The sequence below is a fragment of the Phyllobates terribilis genome, unplaced genomic scaffold, assembly GCF_046119375.1.
Source record: "Phyllobates terribilis strain yellow unplaced genomic scaffold, ASM4611937v1 Scaffold_614__1_contigs__length_971095, whole genome shotgun sequence".
NCBI classification, from domain to species: domain Eukaryota; kingdom Metazoa; phylum Chordata; class Amphibia; order Anura; family Dendrobatidae; genus Phyllobates; species Phyllobates terribilis.
The window spans coordinates 636,345-658,784 of record NW_027363374.1 but is presented as its reverse complement, the minus strand read 5'-3'; the positions used below and the strand labels follow the sequence as shown (position 1 = coordinate 658,784).

The 22,440-nt window shown below is 47.5% G+C and overlaps 1 pseudogene; it reads right to left on the bottom strand.

Annotated features, from left to right (window-relative positions):
• The window catches only part of LOC141233750 (uncharacterized), an 83,720-nt pseudogene extending 83,184 nt beyond the window's left edge, over positions 1-536 (bottom strand).
• Between the last annotated feature and the right edge of the window lie 21,904 nt (positions 537-22,440).

The following is a 22,440-nucleotide window of genomic DNA, read 5'->3' as shown; positions in this document are numbered from 1 at the left end:
TCATGACAAACAGAACTGCACAGTGTGTATGAACACATGCGACATTTCACTGATCCACATTTAAACTGCCCTTTTAGCTGTAACCAAGTGCTTTTTTATGTGTGGATCAGAAAAAATGTTGGAGATAGTGAGTCACCTAATGAAGATGCCTTTTCTGCCACAACATTACAGCCTTTTATCAAAATGCATGCTAATATTTCATCTTCAAAAAGTATTGATAAATGTTTAGTAAACTATTTTTTTATTTCTGAAAATTGTGCACTATATTGCAGCGAGATGACAGGTTTACTTTTCAAAAACTAATTTTTTACTTTTGTTTTAGGACACAATAGATCAGTCCGTTTTTTGTCAGAAATTATTTTTTTACCCCTGTCCAATACCCATTGGGGATAACCCCGTTGTTTTAATCTTTTTGAGGTTATTATTACTTCATTTTCAGCAACTATGGGATGAGAGCGATTTCTGACAATTCTTGTGAACTCACCTACTGGTATGGCTTTAGCTACATGCTGTGGTTGACTACTAGAAAAATGCATGATGGAATTACCTGCAGATGGTTTGCGATGAATAGCAGTGGATACAATTTCACCTGGAATGCCCGTAACAATCAAATCTAAGAACACCAAAACTTTTGAACTATAAGAAACAGTAAACCGCAAATTAAATGAATTGTCATTCAAAAATGTAAGAAATCCTGGAATGGCAGATTCATCTCCTTGCCAGATGAATGTCATATCATCAATAAATCTACCATACCAGGACAAATTAGGTATATAAGGATTACTGTCTGAATACAAAAAACAATGTTCCCAATATGACATAGTCAGATTTGCCAAAGAAGGTGAGAAACGAGCACCCATTGAGACACCTTGGATCTGTAAATAAAAAATTCTGTCAAAAACAAAATAATTAGGTGTCTTTGATATATCCAGGCACGCGCTGTACCTGGAGTTGTATGTTCTCACATTTTATAATTCATTTCATGAGATTCAAAGAGCAAATATTCAAAATACTGTTCCAGTCATTCATGAAATCCACATTGTAAGCTTTAGTTGGTATCTTTTTAAGTCTCTGACCCCTCGGTATCATATCTTTATTTACAGTTGTTTTAGACACTGAAACTTATAGGACGCAGATTTTGAAGCTTTTATCTGATGAAAATGCATATTCCCGCTTAAAATTTAATCCAACAAAAAATGTAGTGAGCAAATCTTAATCTTAATTAATCTTAATGAACATCTTAATAGCGGAGGGTGTAAAATTGGGCATATTAACAAAAAAAATCAGTGAATATTTAATATCATTGAATCCTGTAACACCTACAATGCATGCTCTGCCAAAGATACGTAAAGACATCCTTCCACCCCCAATGCGACCAATAATCAATGGAATTGGATCATGTAGTGAACGTCTCAGTGAGTGGTTAGATTCGATCTTACAACCTTTGGTACAGCGCGTGCCTGGATATATCAAACACACCAAGGATATTTTAGATCAGTTGTCAAACAAAAGATGGTCATCAGATTACACCTGGATAGGCTGTGATGTTAATTCTTTATATACTTCTATACCATGTTATATAGCTATGGAAGCATTGAGATTCCATTTGGAAAAGTACAGTCCGTATCCTGATGTAATGCAAGAATATATATTAGATGTGACTAGTGTTGAGCGAGCACTAATATGCTCAGGTACTCGAAGCTCGGGCCGAGCTCACCGTGATACTCGGGTGCTCGACTCGAGCAACAAGCCCAATGTTAGTCTATGGGAGACCCGAGCATTTTTGCGGTGTCACCCCCGGCAGTCTGTAGAAAGCCTAAAAAGTGCCCAAAACGATAGTGACAGTGCTTAAAAGACATGGGGGCAGCATGGGGATCGCCCCAGGAAGCATTTCTGACCCCCAAGTCACTGCAGTAAACAACGTGGTCAGAGGTATTAAGCCACTTTTACGGGCTCACAATAAAACGTTCAAAAACGAAACTGAAACGGTTTTCCTGTGAAATATGTTAAGGAACATTCTTTCCAGGGTAAAGACTTGTGTATAAGGTAAAATAAATAACCAAAAATACTCCTCCACACCTTGGGCTATGTTCACAAGTAGCATTTTTGATGCGTTTTTGCACTTATGTATTGCTTTCAACCGTGACAAATGCATTCACCGGGAAATGTAATTTTAACATTTTACAACCTTATCTGGCCATGTGCTGTGTGACACATGCATACAGTGCTGAAAAGACATGGGAACAGCATGGGGAAGACCCCTGGAAGCATCTCTGACTCCCAGAAGATGCAGACTTGCAACTATCCCTGTGCAAGTCCTTGACCCAGGGCAGTGTTCAATTGTACCTCCCCCATTCCTTGCAATGCAAGCGCAAATATGCAGCCAACCACCCACCCACCCGCAGGCTGCAATACCATACTGTCAGCTGTAACTTGAAATGGGGCCTTTTAATTTGGTGGAGGCTGAAGCTGGCCACTACCTCATGGCTGCTTCGGCAGCAAGGTATCCATACTCAGTTCCCGGCGGCCGGGTGTCCACGCTCGGTCCCCAGCCGCCAGGGGGCGTCCAGGTGTCCACGCTCCGTCCCCTGCCGCCAGGGGGTGGCCGGGTGTCCATACTCGGTCCCCAGCTGCCCCTATTTCTCCTGTCACCTTCCTCCACACTTTTCTTAACCTGGCCTGCTTTAGGGCAGCATTTGACGAGCCCACCAGAGAACCAGACTCCTCCGGTGGGCCCTGGCTTCTCCATCAGGGGAGTTGGGAGTGCCAAGGTGAGGAGCATGATGATGATGATAGGAGTTAGCATCTGCTTTGTTTTCTTTTAATGTAAGCGTAAATGTGCAGCCTGCCACCCACCCACCCCCAGGCTGCAATGCCATACTGCTTGCTTGCACTTGAAATGGGGCCTTTCAGTTTGGAGGAGGCCGAAGCTGGCCACTACCTCATGGCTGCTTTGGTGGCCTGGTATCCATACTCAGTCCCCAGCCGCCCGGCGGCCGGGTGTCCATGCTCGGTCCCCAGCCACCAGGGGGCGGCCGGGTGTCTATAAACGGTCCCCAGCCGCCCCTATTTCTCCTGTCACCTTCCCACACACTTTTCTTTGCCTGGCCTGCTTTAGGGCAGCATTGGACGAGCCCACCAGAGAACCAGACTCCTCCAGTGGGCCCTGGCTTCTCCATCAGGGGAGTTGAGAGTGCCAAGGTGAGGAGCATGATGATGATAATAGAAGTTAGCATCTGCTTTGTTTTCTTGGAATGCAAGCACATGTATGTAGTAGCGGCTAAGCCTTAGGTGGTCAGCGTTTTGGCGCATATCCTACCTTCTCCGAGGATTGCTGGATGTTTTCCTGCTACTATCCCAGTTCTATGACTCCCGTTAAAACAAAGCTTCAGGTGATAAATGATGGAAGAGGTGGTGGCAAAGGAGAAAGAGCAGGAGGAACAGGGACCATTCACATCAATATCAGGACAGTCAACCACACGTCTTGTAGGATATGATTCTGTAAAAAAAGGAGCAGTTCGGCTACACAGTTATAGGGCATGGGCAAAGAGGAGAACGGCTCAGTATATATTGCAAGAAAATATTTATTTATTAATATAAAAAGATAGATAAAGACTTAGACAATGAGGTAACCAGATGGTAAAGTGCTTCCAGGTCAGATACACTTGTAATAGTATGATCATAATAAACCCATGGATTAGCATAATTGCACATTTGCCCATAATAATAATAAAAATTGTAAATATTAGATTTAAATAGGAGAACTGGAGTCAGGAACACAGGATCAACCTATACTGTATAATCCCACTAACTGTTAAATAGACAGGGGTGGGGGAAGAACCAGTGTTGTATCATGGGAAACTCTGTGCCCAAAACTAAATGCTGAAAATGTATTAATCCAATGGGATAATTACCTGGCAAGGAAGCACAGCCTAAGTGGGGGGGTGAAAAAGGTGAAGGCCCAATGCGCGTTTCGCGCCATCCCAGGCTGCTTTCTCAAGGGCAGTTATAGGGCATACAGTGAGTGCAATGCCTAGCAAAAAATTTCTAGGCTCTCCAATGCCCCTTGGAAGTGACATGGAGGTCAGAGGGCCTTAACTAAACTGTTTTTTCCATTTATAGCAACTGGGTCTCCTGTACACTGTTGGCCTAAGCAGTGAATGGAAGGCTTTCCAAAAATTATGAGGAACTGCAATGCCCCTTGAAACAGACATGGATTACAGTGTACCAAAAACCTTCTACCCATTATTGGGGAGTGGGTCTCCCTTAGTTTTCGCCTTTGCATTGGAAAGCAAAAGCTGACTAAAATTAGGAGGAAATGCAATGCCCGTTGGAAGAGTCATGGAGGTTAGAGGTAATTAAAAACAACATTTCAATGCCCCTTGGAAGAGCTGTGGAGTTCAGAGTGGTTTAAAAAGACTCTTTTAATGCCGCTTTGAAGAGACGTGGAGGTCACAGTAGCTTAACAAGACGGTTTGAATGCCCCTTGGAAAGTGGTGGAGGTCGCAGTAGCTAAACAAGATGGTTTTAATGCAACTTACAAGAGCCATACAGTACAGCATCTTAAAAACATTATTCCCATTATTGGGGAGTGGGTCTCCCATAGTCTTTGCTTATGCCTTCCAAGCAAAATCTGCCAAAAATTAGGACGGAGGAACATGCAATGCCCCTTACAAGAGTCATGCAGTACAGCATATTACAAAAATTATTCCCATTATTGGGGAGTGGGTCTCCCATAGTCTTTGCTTATGCCTTCCAAGCAAAATCTGCCAAAAATTAGGATGGAGGAACTTGCAATGCCCCTTACAAGAGCCATGCAGTACAGCAGATTACAAACTTTATTCCCACTATTGGGGAGTGGGTCTCCCATAGTCTTTGCTTATGCCTCCCAAGCAAAACCTGCCAAAAATTAGGACGGAGGAACATGCAATGCCCCTTACAAGAGCCACGCAGTACAGCATATTACAAACATTATTTCCATTATTGGGGAGTGGGTCTCCCATAGTCTTTGCTTATGCCTTCCAAGCAATAGCTGCCAAAAATTAGGACGGAGGAACTTGCAATGCCCCTTACAAGAGCCATGCAGTACAGCATATTGCAAACATTATTCCCATTATTGGAGAGTGGGTCTCCCATAGTATTTGCTTATGCCTTCCAAGCAAAATCTGCCAAAAATTAGGACGGAGGAACTTGTAATGCCCCTTACAAGAGCCATGCAGTACAGCATATTACAAACTTTATTCCCATTATTGGGGAGTGGGTCTCCCATAGTCTGTGCTTATGCCTTCCAAGCAAAATCTACCAAAAATTAGGACGGAGGAACTTGCAATGACCCTTACAAGAGCCATGCAGTACAGCATATTACAAACATTATTCCCATTATTGGGGAGTGGGTCTCCCACAGTCTTTGCTTATGCCTTCCAGGCAAAATCTGCCAAAAATTAGGATGGAGGAACTTTCAATGCCCCTTACAAGAGCCATGCAGTACAGCATAATATAATCATTATTCCCATTATTGGGGAGTGGGTCTCCCATAGTATTTGCTTGTGCCTTCCAAGCAAAAGCTGCCAAAAATTAGGAGGAAATGCAATGCCCATTCGAAGAGTCGTGGAGGTTAAAGTTAATTAAAAACAACATTTCAATGCCCCTTGGAAGAGCTGTGGAGTTCAGAGTGGTTTAACAAGACGCTTTTAATGCCCCTCGGAAGAGAGGTGGAGGTTGCAGTAGCTTAAGAAGACGGTTTTAATGCCCCTTGAAAAAGTCGTGGAGGTTGCAGTAGCTTAACAAGACGGTTTTAATGCCCCTCAGAAGAGACGTGCAGGTCGCAGTAGCTTAACAAGACGGTTTTAATGCCCCTTGGAAAAGTGGTGGAGGTCACAGTAGCTTAACAAGACGGTTTTAATGCCCCTTACAAGAGCCATACAGTACAGCATCTTAAAAACATTATTCCCATTATTGGGGAGTGTGTCTCCCATAGTCTTTCCTCATGCTTTCCAAGCAGAAGCTGCCAAAAATTAGGATGGAGGAACTTGCAATGCCCCTTACAAGAGCCATGCAGTACAGCATCTTAAAAACATTATTCCCATTATTGGGGAGTGGGTCTCCCATAGTATTTGCTGATGCCTTCCAAGCAAAAGCTGCCAAAAATTAGGATGGAGGAACTTTCAATAATGGCAACACAGACCACGGTCACCCTGGTGGTTCAGTGGTGGTGGAGGCTGAGGATAAGGAGAAGACCATAAAACAGCCGAAATGAGGAAGAGTATACCCATGTGTGGGTGTGAAGTGGTGCATGTGAATACACCTCCCGAAAAAACACAGTGGATTTGACTTTATGTTACTTTGCTGTCATTTGGTGGTGATGAGAAGTCTGGCCCAATCCAACCCTTGTTCATTTAGATAAGGGTCAGCTTGTCAGCATTGTCAGTTGACAGGCGAGTGCGCTTATCAGTTATAATTCCTCCAGCGGCACTAAAAACATGCTCCTATAACACGCTAGCGGCAGGGCAGGCCAGGACCTCCAAGGCGTTCAGAGCGAGTTCATTCCAAGTGTCCAGCTTCGATACCCAATAATTAAAAGGCACAGAGGAATCACTGAGGATGCTGGTACGGTCGGCAAGGTACTCCCTCACCATCTTTTGAAACTTTCCACTCCTTGTGAGAGTACCCCGCACCTCAGGGCCTGTAAGCTGGGCGGGTCTCAGAAAACTGTCCCAGAATGTTGACAGTGTTCCCCTGCCTCTGCTGGATTGGAGTTGCCTCTCTCTCCCTTGTACGCCTTGGTTGGTCAACGAACTGTGACCTCTGCCGCTGGCATGTTCAGATGAGAATTTTTTTAACAGTTCTGCAGCAAGGGCCTTCTGGTACTGCCCCATTTTTGTAGACCTCTCCACCTCAGGAATAAGAGGGTGAAAGTTCTCCTTGTAGCGGGGGTCTAAAAGTGTCACCAACCAGTAATGACTGTCACCCAACATTTTGACAACGCGAGGATCACGGTTAAGGCAGCGTAACATAAAGTCAGCCATGCGTGCCAGACGGGCAAGACTTCCGTGTCCTCACCAAGATGACGACTAGAGATGAGCGTTGTTCTACTCGAACTGTTCGCCAATCTCAAATTCGAGCTGTTTTGGGCGGTGTTCGAGCCGTTCGGAGAACACGAACAATTTGAGAAAAATTCGGCTGTTCGAGGTTATGTTCGATAACTGTTCGTGCACCAAAATCATAACTGGATTTTTTCTCAGTAATGATGAAAATTAATGTTAATACGCAGTTTGAGTGTACAGCGGGGTGGGGGGAGGGGCAGGGGATGGATCTCTGCAGGAACAATGAAGATCTCCATTTTTTTTTCTCTTTCCCGCATTTACAGTGGGGAGGTGCAATCTGTCAGCCTATCAGCAGCGCACACACGGAGCGAAGTGCTTTTTTTCACACAAGCAAGGGCATGTGTCATTGGCAGTGTATGTCACATGTCCTTGCCCTATAAGACCAAGCCATTTTCCCCATCGCCACCATTTTCTCACTGCTGCAGCTGCATGTTAGACGGCACCGCTGTTGCTGTGTGCGCTATACCTTGTTAATTTCAAGCCAATTTTCGCACAAATCTACAGATAGCTTGGGAGTAGGGAATAGTTGTGATTGCAGTCCTTTTAAGGACTAGGTTACAGCATTTCCTACGACTTTTATCAGGCAGGTCTGTGCTCTTAAATAGATAGATTGTGGGAGTAAAGACTAATTGTAATTGGAGTCCTTTTCAGGACTAGGTTACATCAGTTCCTATCAGTTTTTGCCAGGCAGGTCTGTGCCAGTGCTGTGAAAGTTTTTTTCACAGCATTTGGCTGAATCTAGCAAAGCTAATCCTTTTTGGCCTATTGCAGAGTGTGTTAGTCAGTGGAGTAGCCTATCTGTGTTGCAAGATATACCACCTGTGTATAGAATACCAATTTTTTTACTGCACCTAGTGAAGTAAAATCTTTTGGGCATAGCATCATTCTATTAGTCCATCTATACTGACCTCCATCAGGTTGCAAATTGAATATAATTTTTTTCTGCATCTAGCTCTGAAAAAATATTGGGCTTCTAGCTGTGTGTGGGACTTGTTGTATTAGTCCATCTATACTGACCTCCATCAGGTTGCAAACTGAATATATTTTTTTCTGCATCTACCTCTGAAAAAATATTGCGCTTCTAGCTGTGTGTGGGACTTGTTCTATTAATCCATCTATACAGACCTCCATCAGGTTGCAAACTGAATATATTTTTTTCTGCATCTACCTCTGAAAAAATATTGGGTTTCTAGCTGTGTGTGGGACTTGTTGTATTAGTCCATCTATACTGACCTCCATCAGGTTGCAAACTGAATATATTTTTTTCTGCATCTACCTCTGAAAAAATATTGCGCTTCTAGCTGTGTGTGGGACTTGTTCTATTAATCCATCTATACAGACCTCCATCAGGTTGCAAACTGAATATATTTTTTTCTGCATCTACCTCTGAAAAAATATTGGGCTTCTAGCTGTGTGTGGGACTTGTTGTATTAGTCCATCTATACTGACCTCCATCAGGTTGCAAACTGAATATATTTTTTTCTGCATCTACCTCTGAAAAAATATTGGGCTTCTAGCTGTGTGTGGGACTTGTTCTATTAATCCATCTATACAGACCTCCATCAGGTTGCAAACTGAATATATTTTTTTCTACATCTACCTCTGAAAAAATATTGGGCTTCTAGCTGTGTGTGGGACTTGTTGTATTAGTCCATCTATACTGACCTCCATCAGGTTGCAAACTGAATATATTTTTTTCTGCATCTACCTCTGAAAAAATATTGGGCTTCTAGCTGTGTGTGGGACTTGTTCTATTAATCCATCTATACAGACCTCCATCAGGTTGCAAACTAAATATATTTTTTTCTGCATCTACCTCTGAAAAAATATGTGGCCTTCTAGCAGTGTGTGGGACTTTCTCTATTAGTCCATCTATACTGACCTCCATCAGGTTGCAAACTGAATATAATTTTTTTCTGCATCTAGCTCTGAAAAAATATTTGGCCTTCTAGCAGTGTGTGGGACTTTCTCTATTAGTTCATCTATACTGACCTCCATCAGGATGCAAATTAAAAATAATTTTTATCTGCATCTACAGTACCTCTGAAAAAATATTTGGGCTTCTAGCTGTGTGTGGGACTTGTTCTATTAGTCCATCTATACTGACCTCCATCAGGTTGCAAATTGAATATAATTTTTATCTGCATCTAGCTCTGAAAAAATATTTGGCCTTCTAGCAGTGTGTGGGACTTTCTCTATTAGTCCATCTATACTGACCTCCATCAGGTTGCAAATTGAATATAATTTTTATCTGCATCTAGCTCTGAAAAAATATTTGGCCTTCTAGCAGTGTGTGGGACATTCTCTATTAGTCCATCTATACTGACCTCCATCAGGTTGCAAATTAAAAATAATTTTTATCTGCATCTACCTCTGAAAAAATATTTGGGCTTCTAGCTGTGTGTGGGACTTGTTCTATTACTCCATCTATACTGACCTCCATCAGGTTGCAAACTGAATATATTTTTTTCTGCATCTACCTCTGAAAAAATATTGGGCTTCTAGCTGTGTGTGGGACTTGTTGTATTAGTCCATCTATACTGACCTCCATCAGGTTGCAAATTAAAAATAATTTTTATCTGCATCTACAGTACCTCTGAAAAAATATTTGGGCTTCTAGCTGTGTGTGGGACTTGTTCTTTTAGTCCATCTATAATGACCTCCATCAGGTTGAAAATTGAATATAATTTTTATCTGCATCTAGCTCTGAAAAAATATTTGGCCTTCTAGCAGTGTGTGGGACTTTCTCTATTAGTCCATCTATACTGACCTCCATCAGGTTGCAAATTAAAAATAATTTTTATCTGCATCTAGCTCTGAAAAAATATTTGGCCTTCTAGCAGTGTGTGGGACTTTCTCTATTAGTCCATCTATACTGACCTCCATCAGGTTGCAAATTAAAAATAATTTTTTTCTGCATCTAGCTCTGAAAAAATATTTGGCCTTCTAGCAGTGTGTGGGACTTGTTCTATTAGTCCACCTATACTGACCTCCATCAGCTTGCAAACTGAATATATTTTTTTTCTGCATCTACCTCTGAAAAAATATTGGGCTTGTAGCTGTGTGTGGGACTTGTTCTATTAATCCATCTATACAGACCTCCATCAGGTTGCAAACTGAATAAAAATTTTTTCTGCATCTACCTCTGAAAAAGTATTTGGGCTTCTAGCTGTGTGTGGGACTTGTTCTATTAGTCCATCTATACTGACCTCCATCAGGTTGCAAATTGAATATAATTTTTTTCTGCATCTAACCCAGCCAATAGTTTTGGCCTAATACCACAGTTTGGCCACTCAGCTCTGCTCGGTTCCCATCCATTGTTTTTTTGTGCAAACAACTCCAGAGTTGTGAATTAGTTAACCACCAAAATGAGTGGAAAAAGGCCTGCTGCTGGTGGAAAGGGGAATAGGCGTGTTGGGAAGGGGAAAAAAGGTTGTGTCCGTGGGGTAGGTGTTAAAGCAACAGTAACATCTGCAGAAGAAAGACCATCCTCCAGCCAAACTAAAATGTCTACTTCTTTTAGCGGACAATGTGATAAGATCCCTTTCTTACGGCCACGCCAATCGCTACAAATTCCAGATGAGGCACAAAAACAGCAGGTGCTTCAACGGATATCAAGTGCTCCTTTAAGTGGGCTCTCCTCCACATCAACTTCAACATCACAAATACTCCAGTCCTCAAAGGTGTCACCCCAATCGCACTTGCTTCCTCACAGCTCCCAAATCTCCAGCTGCCCGTCTGAGTATGAGGTAGAACAGATGGTTGAGTCTGCAGAGCTGTTTACTCATACTATAGCCTGGGAATCAGAGGTCGACTCCAGCGCTTCTGTGAATCCAGACGAGGAAATGATCTGCACTGATGCCCAGAATCTTTATGAGTCGGATCCAGGACCAGACGCAGAAGGTTCTGACCATAATGTAGACCCTCATTCCCAAACTGTAACTCCTGTTGGTGGAGACAATGAGGAAGACGATGATAAGACTCAAATACCTGATTGGAGCGACAACTTTAGTTTTTTGTCAGGGCAGGAACAGGTTGGCTCTGAGGACGACGGGTGTGATAACGCACAGGTTGATGATGATGAGGTTGGAGATCCCACTTACTGTCAACCCACAGTCAGCCAAGAGATGAGGTCAGCAGAGGAGGTGGAGGAAGATGCTAGTGACGACGAGGTCAGGTTGCGCCTTCCTGGACAGAGACGTAGTACTGGAAGCACGTCAACAACTGCATCCTCAAACACAACTCTGCCTCTCACCACAAGTCGTGGTGGCTCTTCAGGTCGCATGGGTGCTAAGCCTTGGATAGCCTGGGCATTTTTCAGATCGATAAAGATGACCCAACTCGTGTTATCTGTAACATTTGTCAGCAAAAGCTAAGTAGAGGCCAAAAAATACATAGTTTGAGTACTTCATGCATGAACCAGCACATGGATATGAAGCATAAGTTGCAGTGGGAAGCTCAGTGTGCTACAATGCGGCCTAGCCGGCCGGGCCAACCACCGTCTGCCATATCTTGTGCATCCGCGGCCTCTTCATCCTCTGTGACTGGGGGGACAGCAGTCACACCTGTTTTGGGGCGCAGACCTGCCACCTCTTTACCCGCAACAGCCAGCGTGATTGGCAGGTCATCATTTTCTTTGGAGGTGGTAACACCAGCTGGTGTTGAGCGCTGTCCGACATCGATAGCACCACCTTTGGATCAAGGCAACCTAACATGTCCGCCTGCATCTTCCTCACAGACCGGCAGTTTGCCGGGGACACCCTTATCAACCCCGTCTAAGCACAATAGCCAGGACTCGGTCCCTCAGATGTGGACAAGTAAAAGACCATTTCCTCCTAGCCATGAGAAAGCTAAGAGGTTGAATTTCACCATCTGCAAGCTCTTGGCTACAGAAATGCTGCCTTTCCGCCTGGTGGACACAGAGGATTTTCGAGACCTTATGTCCGTCGCAGTGCCCCAGTACCAGATGCCCAGTCGGCACTACTTCTCAAAGAAAGGTGTGCCTGCGCTCCACCAGCATGTCGCACACAACATCACCGCTTCTTTGAGAAACTCTGTGTGTGACAGGGTGCATTTCACCACAGACACTTGGACGAGTAGGCATGGACAGGGGCGTTACATGTCGCTGACTGGGCACTGGGTAACTATGGTGACAGCAGGACAAGGGGCTGCTGTCCAAGTCTTGCCGTCCCCACGAGTTGTGCGTCAATCCTCTTTATGTCAAAGTTCCTCCACTGCTTCTGCCTCCTCAACCTCCTCTCGGTCTTCCACCTGCACTCAAAGTCTGTCTGGTCATGCCACAAGCTTTCTAACTGTGCAGAAGGGATCCTGCACACCTCCTTACTATGCTGGCAGTAGGGCTCAATGTCATCAGGCGGTTTTTACATTGAAATGTCTGGGAAATGTGAGTCACACAGCTGAGGAGTTGTGGTCAGCTCTGGAGAACCAATTTCATGAATGGTTGTCTCCACTGGACCTGAAACCAGGGAAGGCCGTGTGCGACAATGCTGCAAACCTGGGTGCGGCCCTTCGCCGGGGCAATGTCACACACGTGCCTTGTATGGCTCACGTGTTGAACCTGGTTGTCCAGCAATTTTTAGCCCACTATCCCAGACTAGATGGCCTTCTGCAGAGGGCACGGTCGCTGTGTGCTCACTTCCGCCGTTCGCATCCTGCAGCGCAGCGACTTACATCTCTACAGAAGTCGTGGGGCCTGCCACTTCACCGGCTAAAATGCGATGTGCCTACCCGGTGGAATTCAACTCTGCACATGTTGCAGCGACTGTGGCAGCACCGACAAGCCCTGGTGCAATACGTTCTGACGTATAGCCTGGGCCAACGAGATCCAGAGGTGGGGCAAATCACGCTGGAGGAGTGGTCTCAGATCAGGGACCTATGCACCCTTCTGCACAGTTTTGAAATGGCGACGAAGATGTTTAGTGCTGACGATGCCATTATCAGCATGACTATTCCGGTGATTTACATGCTGGAGCACATGTTAAACAGAATTCGGAGTCAGGTGGTGGCACAAGAGGAGGTGGAGGAAGTAGAGGAGGAGGAGTTGTATGCGGAAGGCCTAACATCTGCAAGGTCCAGACGGTCGGCAGCACCAAGGCGGCAGGCATGTGAGGGTGGGGGAGATGGTTTTACCAGGGCGCATGGTAGCAGCCAAACTAGTGAGGAAGGTGCAGGAGCCCAGGAAGAAGTGGAGGACGAACTGATGGAAGACTCATCAGATGAGGGAGACCTTGATCACATTTCTGTTGTGCGAGGTTGGGGGGAGAGGACAGAGGAAGGAAGCATGATTGTTACCTCGCCACCAACACAACAGGGACTTGGTGCTCCTGGATGCGCAACACACATGAGTGCCTTCTTGCTGCACTACCTGCAACATGACCCTCGAATTGTGAGAATTAGAAATAATCCTGACTACTGGGTTGCCACACTGTTAGATCCCCGGTACAAAAGTAAATTTGCAGAAATTATTCCTGCCATAGAAAGGGATGCACGCATGCAGGAGTATCAGCAGAGACTGTTGCAGAATCTTACATGTGCTTTTCCACAAAATACCAGTGGTGCACGTAGTGAATCTCACAGTTCCAACTTGCCAACCGTGGGACCGTCAAGTGTTCAGCACTCAAACCGTAACAGAACCACAGTATCTGCTGGTAACATCAATTTTGCGGAATCATTTCACCACTTTTTTAGCCCATCCTTTGCAAGGCCACAGGAGACAAGAAGTCTGACACATAGTCAACGCCTAGAGACGATGGTACAGGAGTATCTCCAAGTAAACAATGAAGCCATGACTGTGTCACTGGACCCTTGCTCTTTTTGGGCTTCCAATCTGGATAAATGGCCGGAGCTAGCCACTTACGCCTTGGAGATCTTGTCATGCCCGGCAGCCAGCGTTCTGTCTGAACGTGTGTTCAGCGCTGCTGGTGGTGTGCTGACAGATATGCGCACGCGGCTCTCCACTGATAATGTAGACAGACTCACGTTCATAAAGATGAACAAATCATGGATCCGAAACGACTTTTCTACCCCTGTGTCATCCTGGGGAGAGTAAAAGTTGATGATTGGTTAAAATCACCCTACCAACCGTTTTAAGCTTTCAAATTACTAATCATGTTTATCTGTATCTTGGCTGGAAAATAATTTGGGCTTTGTAGCAGTGTGCAGCACTGATTCTATTAGGCCATCTATAATAAGCTCCACCAGATTTAAAATTACTAATCATGTTTATCTGTATCTTGACTGGAAAATAATTTGGGCTTTGTAGCAATGTGCAGCACTGATCCTATTAGGCCATCTATACTAAAGCTTAACCAGATTTAAAATTAATAATATTTTTTAGCTGCATCTAGCTCGGAAAATAATTTTGGGGCTCCGAGATGCGCAAGACACATAAGTGCCTTCTTGCTGCACTACCTGCAGCATGATCCTCATATTGTCAGAATTCGAAGTAATCATGACTACTGGGTTGCCACACTCTTAGATCCCCCAAACTTTTCGATCAACCTTTTCATTTTAATAAAGACCAAAAAAATGGTCATTTTTGAAATTATAAGCATTAGCAGGTTATTAGAAACTGAAATCAAACAGTTTTCAACTCAAAACTTTATTCTAGGTGATGTTACATTTTCACATAGGACCCCTTGTTCGAAAGGAGCTTCTGAACTCTCTCGTCCATTGAATTTGTCAGATTTTGGATGGTTTCTGCTTCAATTGTTTTGCATGAGGACAGAATACCCTCCCAGAGCTGTTGCTTAGATGTGAACTGCCTCCCGCCATCATAGACACTCCTTTTAATGATGCTCCAAAGGTTCTGAATGGGGTAGAGGTCAGGGGAGCATGGGGGTCACACCATAAGTTTGTTCCCTTTTATGCCCATATCAGCCAGAGATGCAGATGTTTTATGTGCAGCATGAGATGGTGCATTATCATGCAAAAAAAAGATCTTGCTGTGAAATACACGGTTCTTCTTCTTGAACCATGGCAGGAAGTGCTGTTTGAGAAAATCCACATACATTATGGAGTTCATCTTTAGCGCCTTCAGGGATAATAAAGGGGCCGACAATCTCTCTCCCCATGATTCCAGCCCAAAACATTACTCCACCTCCTCCTTGTTGGCGCTGTAGCCGTGTTTGCGTGGGGTGTCCATCAACCAGCCATCCTCCACTCCATCCATCTGGACCATCGAGCGCTGCACGGCACTCATCCGTGAACAAAACAGTTTTGAAATCAGTCTTCATGTAATGTTTGGCCCACTGGAGCCGTTTCTGCTTGTGTGAAGTGGATAGAGGAGGTCGACAGGATGGCGTATGCACAGCTGCAAACCTCTGAAGGACCCTGCATCTTGTTGTTCGGGGGACGTTGGAGGCACCAGCAGCTTCAAAAACTTGTCTGCTGCTATGACAAGGCTTTTTTGCCGCTGCTCTTTCAACCTGACGTAATTGCCTGTAGGAAAGAGTCCTCAATTTGCCCTTATCAGCACGCACACGTGTGTACTGTGAATCAGCTACATACTTCTTGATTGCCAAGACACTTCATCCTGATCATCGCACAATGTTGATTGTAGTCATGCCTTGACCTAAACACTCCACAATTTGTTGCTTCTCAGCAGCCGACACATCCTTTTTCTTTCCCATTTTGGCAGAAAATGTAGGCTGCTTAATAATGTGAGACAGCCTTCTTAAGTAGTCTTGCCTTTCATTGGACACACCTGCCAAACTAATTAGCACAGGTGTCTGCAATTGCTTACAGTGATATAAAGAGCCCTGACACACATCACCATCAATGAGTTTAACTGACAAACAAACAAATTCTTCCCTTATCACTCCTAAACACTTTTTGCATAATAATTTGTGTAACGGGTCTGGGAGGTGGAACCTCTGAGCTACTATACAAGGGGGCAGTCCTTGTAAGGGAGCGGGTGGCGACCAGGGAAGACGGGCAGGAGGTCACAGCAGGTGACCGGGACAGTCTCTGAGTGAACGGGCTGGAGGTCAAGGCAAGTGACCGGGGCAGTCTCTGGATGAACGGGCTGATGGTCACGGCAAGTGACCGGGGCAGTCTCTGAATGAACGGGCAGATGGTCACGGCAAGTGACCGGGGCAGTCTCTGGATAAACGGGCAGATGGTCACGGCAAGTGACCGGGGCAGTCTCTGGATGAGCGGGCAGATGGTCACGGCAAGTGACCGGGGCAGTCTCTGGATGAACGGGCAGATGGTCACGGCAAGTGACCGGGGCAGTCTCTAGGTAAAGGGTTGGTACGACCTGTGGCGGCTGATGATAGACGTGAGCTCCCAGGTGAGCAGGCGAGAGTCTCTGGATGAACGGTTGGTCACAGCATGTGACGGCGGAGCCTCCAGGAAGACCAACAGACAGGCGGCAGATGAGCGCTCCCAGGTGAGCGGGCAGAAGTCTCTGGACAGGCGGGTGGTCACAGCACGTGACGGCAGAGCCTCCAGGTAGGCTAGCAGACAGGCAGCAGATGAGCGCTCCCAGGTGAGCGAGCAAGAGTCACTGGACAGGCAGGTGGTCACAGCACGTGACGGCGGAGACTCCAGGTAGACTAGCAGGCAGGTAGCTGGTGTGTGCTCCCAGGTGAGCGGGCAAGCTGGTCCATAGACAGACTGACAGGAGTTGGAAGGCAGACCGTCGGACCTCAGGCAAGCAGGCAGGTGGCTGATGTGCGCTCCCAGGTGAGCGGGCGGGCTGGTCCTTAGACAGACTGACAGGAGTAGTAAGGCAGACCGTCGGACCTCAGACTAGCAGGCAGGTAGCAGATAATCAGGCAGGAATCTGGCAGGTAACTGGCAGGTAACTGGCAACGGGACCTGAGGGCTGAAGCAGAGTAGAACAGTGCAACAACATTGCTCGGGCACCTCCATTTTGGAGGAGGTGCCTTATATATGGTGAAGTCCTCCGGCCATTGGCCGGGGACTCCTTAGGACGGCGCGCGCGGCCCCTTTAAGAGGGAGGGAGAGCGCGCGCGCCCTAAGCACAGTGGCCGGGAAGGAGCGCGCGCTGCCAGCAGAGCGGGAGGAGGACGCCGGGCACGGAGCAGGGAGGTGAGGGGAACAGCGTCCCTGCCTGGCAGAGGGCAGGGACGCCGGCGCTACAATTTGGAACACAGTGTACATGTGCTTTTCCACAAAACACCAGTGGTTCACGTAGTGAATCTTACAGTTCTAACTTGCCAACCGTGGTCTGTATGGAGTTGTTCAATAAAGGGCCCAAAATTAAGATAACATAGATGGGAGAGGTCTCTATGAATAGGAATTCCTAAGTATTTGATACCCTGTGAGGGCCAGGCAAAGTGAAAGTTGGACTGGATGGAATCCTATATGGATTTGGGGAGGGAGACATCGAGGGCCTCAGACTTCGCTGCATTGATTTTAAAATTTGACCAAACAAAGTGATCTATTTCAGCCATAACAGCATGGATGGATATATGTGATTGAGTGATATATACTAGGACATCATCAGCAAATAGAGAGCACTTGTACTCGGTGCCTCCCACCTCAATCCACCTAATATTGGGGTTATGGCGAATTGATGAGAGCAGGTGCTCCGTCACTAGGATGTATAAGAGAGGGGACAGAGAACATCCCTGCCTTGTCCCATTGGTGATTGTGAAAGGTGATGAAAATGTTCTGATGCGCCCCCTGGGCCTTGGGAAACCCGGAGCCGGACCCTTTTTGGTGGATGCTGGTGGTTGTAGTCTCCGTGGCGGCGACCCGGTTCCGTGGCTCAGGGCGGTCAAACCAGTGGCGGAACTATTTATGTGGTTTTGATGTTTAAATGTCCGACTACGCCACCCGTGGATTGCGGTCAGAGTGAACCGCCGCTCCAGGGCAGACCGCTGAGGCTGGTGTTGTGGGTGCAGCAGAGCGTAGCATAACTCCCCACGGGAGGAGTATAGCCTCAAGGCAGTGTATGCGGAGGATGGGGGTGATGGTGCAGGGCAGCAGCAGTAACGACACGGAGTCAGTGATGCAGTCCAGGGCCTTTACTCACAGTTCTTATTATCCAGACCACGTCTGCAGGTAACGGCTGCCCACGTCGTACTGTGCTCACCAGGTGAGGGGCTCAGACAACTCCCAGATAACTTTGGAGCGCTTCACAGGACCCCCTTTGTGTGTCCTTTGTCTGGCCTTTCTTACCAACCCTTCTGTCCGGCTGCCTCGGGCCTCCTCTTGGTAAACTTGGCGCCAGTTTCCCTGACCCTATGTGGTGCCTTCCTAGCGGGTGTAGCGAGGGGCTGCGCCACATAAAATGTCACAGCCTCCTGTTTCTAGCTGAGGGTCGTTTCCTGCCTCCACTAGTTTCGGGGACCGGTCTCCCCCTTTGGCCTGACCCCTCCACGCAGGTGGATTCGGGCGTGCGGTGGCGACTCGCCCGTCCGCACCCCTGGGATCCCTTTGTTCCTCGTTCCTGGAGCCTTCTCCGCACCTCTTCCTTCCTTCTCCCTCTTCCAGGCCTGGGCCTCTGTTACTAGGCCCGCCTCCGGAGCAGAGCTCATGCAGAGCCCCTGCTCCCTGCCACTTCTGCTCAGACTTCTCTGCAATGAACTAAGATGGTGCCCACCTTTTATACTCCCTTCTCAATGCACCCAGGAACTGCTTCCTCCCTGCTCCTGCACTACAGGGTTCCCCTTCCTCAGTGTTCCCTCCCCCCACTCCAGCCAGGGACAGGGACTGTCGTGCCCATCTCAGGGGCATATTGGTTGCCCTGCCCCACGGCAATGTGGTGTAATGCATGCAGGTGTCGGGTCCTGATCCACACTACATCCTTACCTGAGAGTGAGATATCACACCTCTGGGTGAGGTGCAATACCTCTGTAGCAACCGAGCCCTCAGGGTGCTACAGTTCCATTTATCTTCAGCCTAGGTGACGTATTGCGATACAGGGCCGTGATTTTGGCTATAAAAGGGTCCCCTAGACCCCTACCCCAAGCTTTTTAAGAGAATCATATATGGCATGCCAGGAGAATCTATGGAATGCTTTCTCAGCATCCAACGAGAGTATCTAATTACAAATTTTTAACTGCATCTAGCCCAGGAAATACTTTGTGCCTAGTAGCAGTGTCTGCTAGTCAGCGGATTATCCCGGCTGTTAAGCAAGCTACACCACCTGTAGTTTGGACACTTAATTTTTTCAAAGGAAATGCTTCGGGACCACGGGATACTTAGTGAAGAGCATCAGGAGGCACCCCAAGGCATAGGGGCTGGGACTGGCACTAGGATGCCTTGCGGTGGACAGCCGAGCTCGATCCTTATAAAAGCTTTTTAACTGCAGCAGCTTTAGTGGACGCTACTGGAGCTGGAATTACGCGGCTGCTGGCATGAGACTTGCCCTCCAATAGATCCTTGTAAATGGATTTAAAGTGTATTCATTCAAATTAGAGAGACAATTTAAATTAAAAAGCTTAGAGCTGCCTCCACCACAGGGGGGGCTCGCTCGACCCACCAGCGGACAGGCACCAGTATTGGGAGAGGGGGGCTGGCCGTCAGGGTTCACCGCGGCTCTGGCACAAACCCGGCGACGTGGAGGTGGCACGGGCAGGAGCGGACTGAACGTGTCGGCTTCTCACTTTTTGGATTTTAGAAGGGCATGACATGCCTATATCTGTGTCTCCCCCTCCTTTTACTCCTCCACCTCTTTTCTTTTCGCATGACTATATGTACTTGTCACTTTTCCATGTGTTAGTTGTGTCTTCTGAGCAGTTTGTCAGCTTTTGGACACCTTTGAAGGTGTTTTCTATGTGTTTCTATGTGTTTTTGTTTGCCTGCCATTGGTTTTAACGGTGTTCGAAGGTGTTCGACGAACAGTTCGACGAACAGTTCGGCGAACACACGGGTGTTCGACGAACCGAACCGAACTCGAACACTACGGGGGTGGCTCAACACTAATGACGACTGACCATGCTCTCCTCCTCCTCCCCCCTGTCCTCAGGCCACCCACGCTGAACCGACGGTATGACAGTTGTACAGGTACTACCGTTTACAGCGCATGATACAAGCTCCTGTTCTTCCTCCTCCTCCTCCTCCTCTCCCTCATTGTCCCCCAATGCACGTTGGGATGAGATGAGGCTGGGCTGTGTGTAATCGACCGCTACGGCTTCTTGATCCATCTCATCATACTCTGGCTGCAATGCCTCCTCTTTAATTCTCTGCAGAGAGCGTTGCAAAAGACAGATAAGTGGAATGCTGACACTAATGATGGCGTCATCACCATTCACCATCTGGGTGGACTCCTCAAAGTTTGTCAAGATGGTACAGATGTCAGACATCCAGGTCCACTCCTGAGGTCTTATGTGTGGAGTCTGACCTGAATATTGACGGCTTTGTTGCAGCTGGTACTCCACAACTGCTCTCTTCTGCTCACAAATCCTTTGCAACATGTGGAGGGTAGAGTTCTAACGTGTGGGGACATCACACACCAGTGTAGCAACCCGAGGGATCGGCTGCTACAGGGGTACTGCACCTCAAACCAGAGGTGTGATATTCCACTTCCGGGTAAGGATGGAGTGTGGACTAGGGCTCGTTTATCTGCATGCACCACACACACCCCATTTCCAAGGGACAGCTTAACGGTGCTCCCACAGAAGTGCAGGCACGACAGCATCTGTCCCTGGCTGGAGTGGGGAGGGGGAGGAAAACCCAGTGGTGTAGGAGCAGATAGGGATGGGTCTCTGGGCATAGGTAGGAGCCCATTGGTTGCTAGTCACCTGGGCTCACACATAGAGGGAGGTATATAAGGTGGGCACCATCTTAGAACAGTGTTCATTTCAGTCCGGGGAGTGAGTTGAGAGAAGGAGTTCAGCCAGAGAGGGTTTACAGGGAGTTGTGGCTCAGTCTGGGCCCAGCTCCACGAGGCAGGCCTGGAGAGGAGGCCAGAGCCAGAGGAGAGGAACAGAAACAGCAAGGAACTGGAACAGAAAGGAAACAAGGAACAGCACATTAAGAGAGGCCCAGAGACACGAGAGAAAAAGGAACCCCGTAGGCCCAGGAGATTGCGGGTGACGGGTTGGCAGAGCAGGGTACCGGAACCCAAATTGGTGGAGGCAACAAATTCCTCAGCCAAAGACTGGAGGTTGTGACCACATCTTGGTGCGACCCCTCACTACATCCACCAGGAAAGCATACCACATAGGGTCAGGGAAACCAGAGATAGGTTTCGCCAAGAGAAGGCCCGAGGAAGCTGGACAAAGGTGGGTCACTGGTGGGGACGGCCAGAGAAGGGAAGAGAAGGGAGCCCTGTGCCACACTCTGGAATTGCCTGGGAGTTGGTCGAGTCCCTTGCCTGGTGGACGCAGCACGGCTTGGGCAGACACCGCCGGTACCGAGGTGACTAGGACCAGTAAACAACTGTGAGTTAAGCATTGGAAACTGCAACCACACGTCTCTGTGTTTCATCGCCGCACCAGCACCATTAGTACTGGGACGCTCACACCATCACTCCCATCATCCACACTAGCTGCCCTGAGGCAATACTTCTCCCGTGGGGAGTTATCCCATTCTTGGCTGCGCATACAACATCAGCCTCAGCGGTCTGCACGCAGCAGCGGTCCCCACTGACCGCAATCCACGGGTGGTGTAGTCGGACATTTGTTATTACACTAAGACTGCCACTGGTTTGACCACCCTGAGCCACGAACCGGGTCGCCGCCACGGAGACTACAACCCCCAGCATCCCACAAGAGGCCCGGTTCCGGGTGCCCCACGCGGCCCAGGGGGCGAGTCACCAGTCGGTGTGACGGAAGCTGCAAACGCTGCTGCAACACAGCAAGGGCGGCGGAAGCTGTAGCCGACTTGCGAAAATGAGCTGACAGGCGGCGTACTTTGATGAGCAGATCTGGCAACTTGGAGTACGATTTAAGAAACCACTGAACCACGAGGTTAAGCACATGAGGCAGGCATGGTACGTGTGTGATCTCGCCTCGCCTCAGAGCCGCCACCAGGTTACGGCCATTGTCACACACCACCATGCCTGGATGTAGGTTCAGCGGTCTCAGCCACAGATCTGCCTGCTCTTTCACAGCTGTCCACAACTCACAAGCAGTGTGAGGTTTCTCACCTAAGCTTAGGAGTTTCAGCACAGCCTGTTGCCGCTTGGCGGAGGCAGTACTGCAGTGCTTCCAGCTTATAACTGATGTGGTGATATCTGAGATGGAGGCTGAACATGAGGAGGAGGAGGAGGATGATGCGCAGGAGCTGTACACTGTGGGGGAAACTCTGACTGACATAGGGCCCGCAATCCTCGGTGTGGGGAGGATGTGTTCCGTCCCAAGGTCCGACTGGGTCCTGGCTTCCACTATGTTTACCC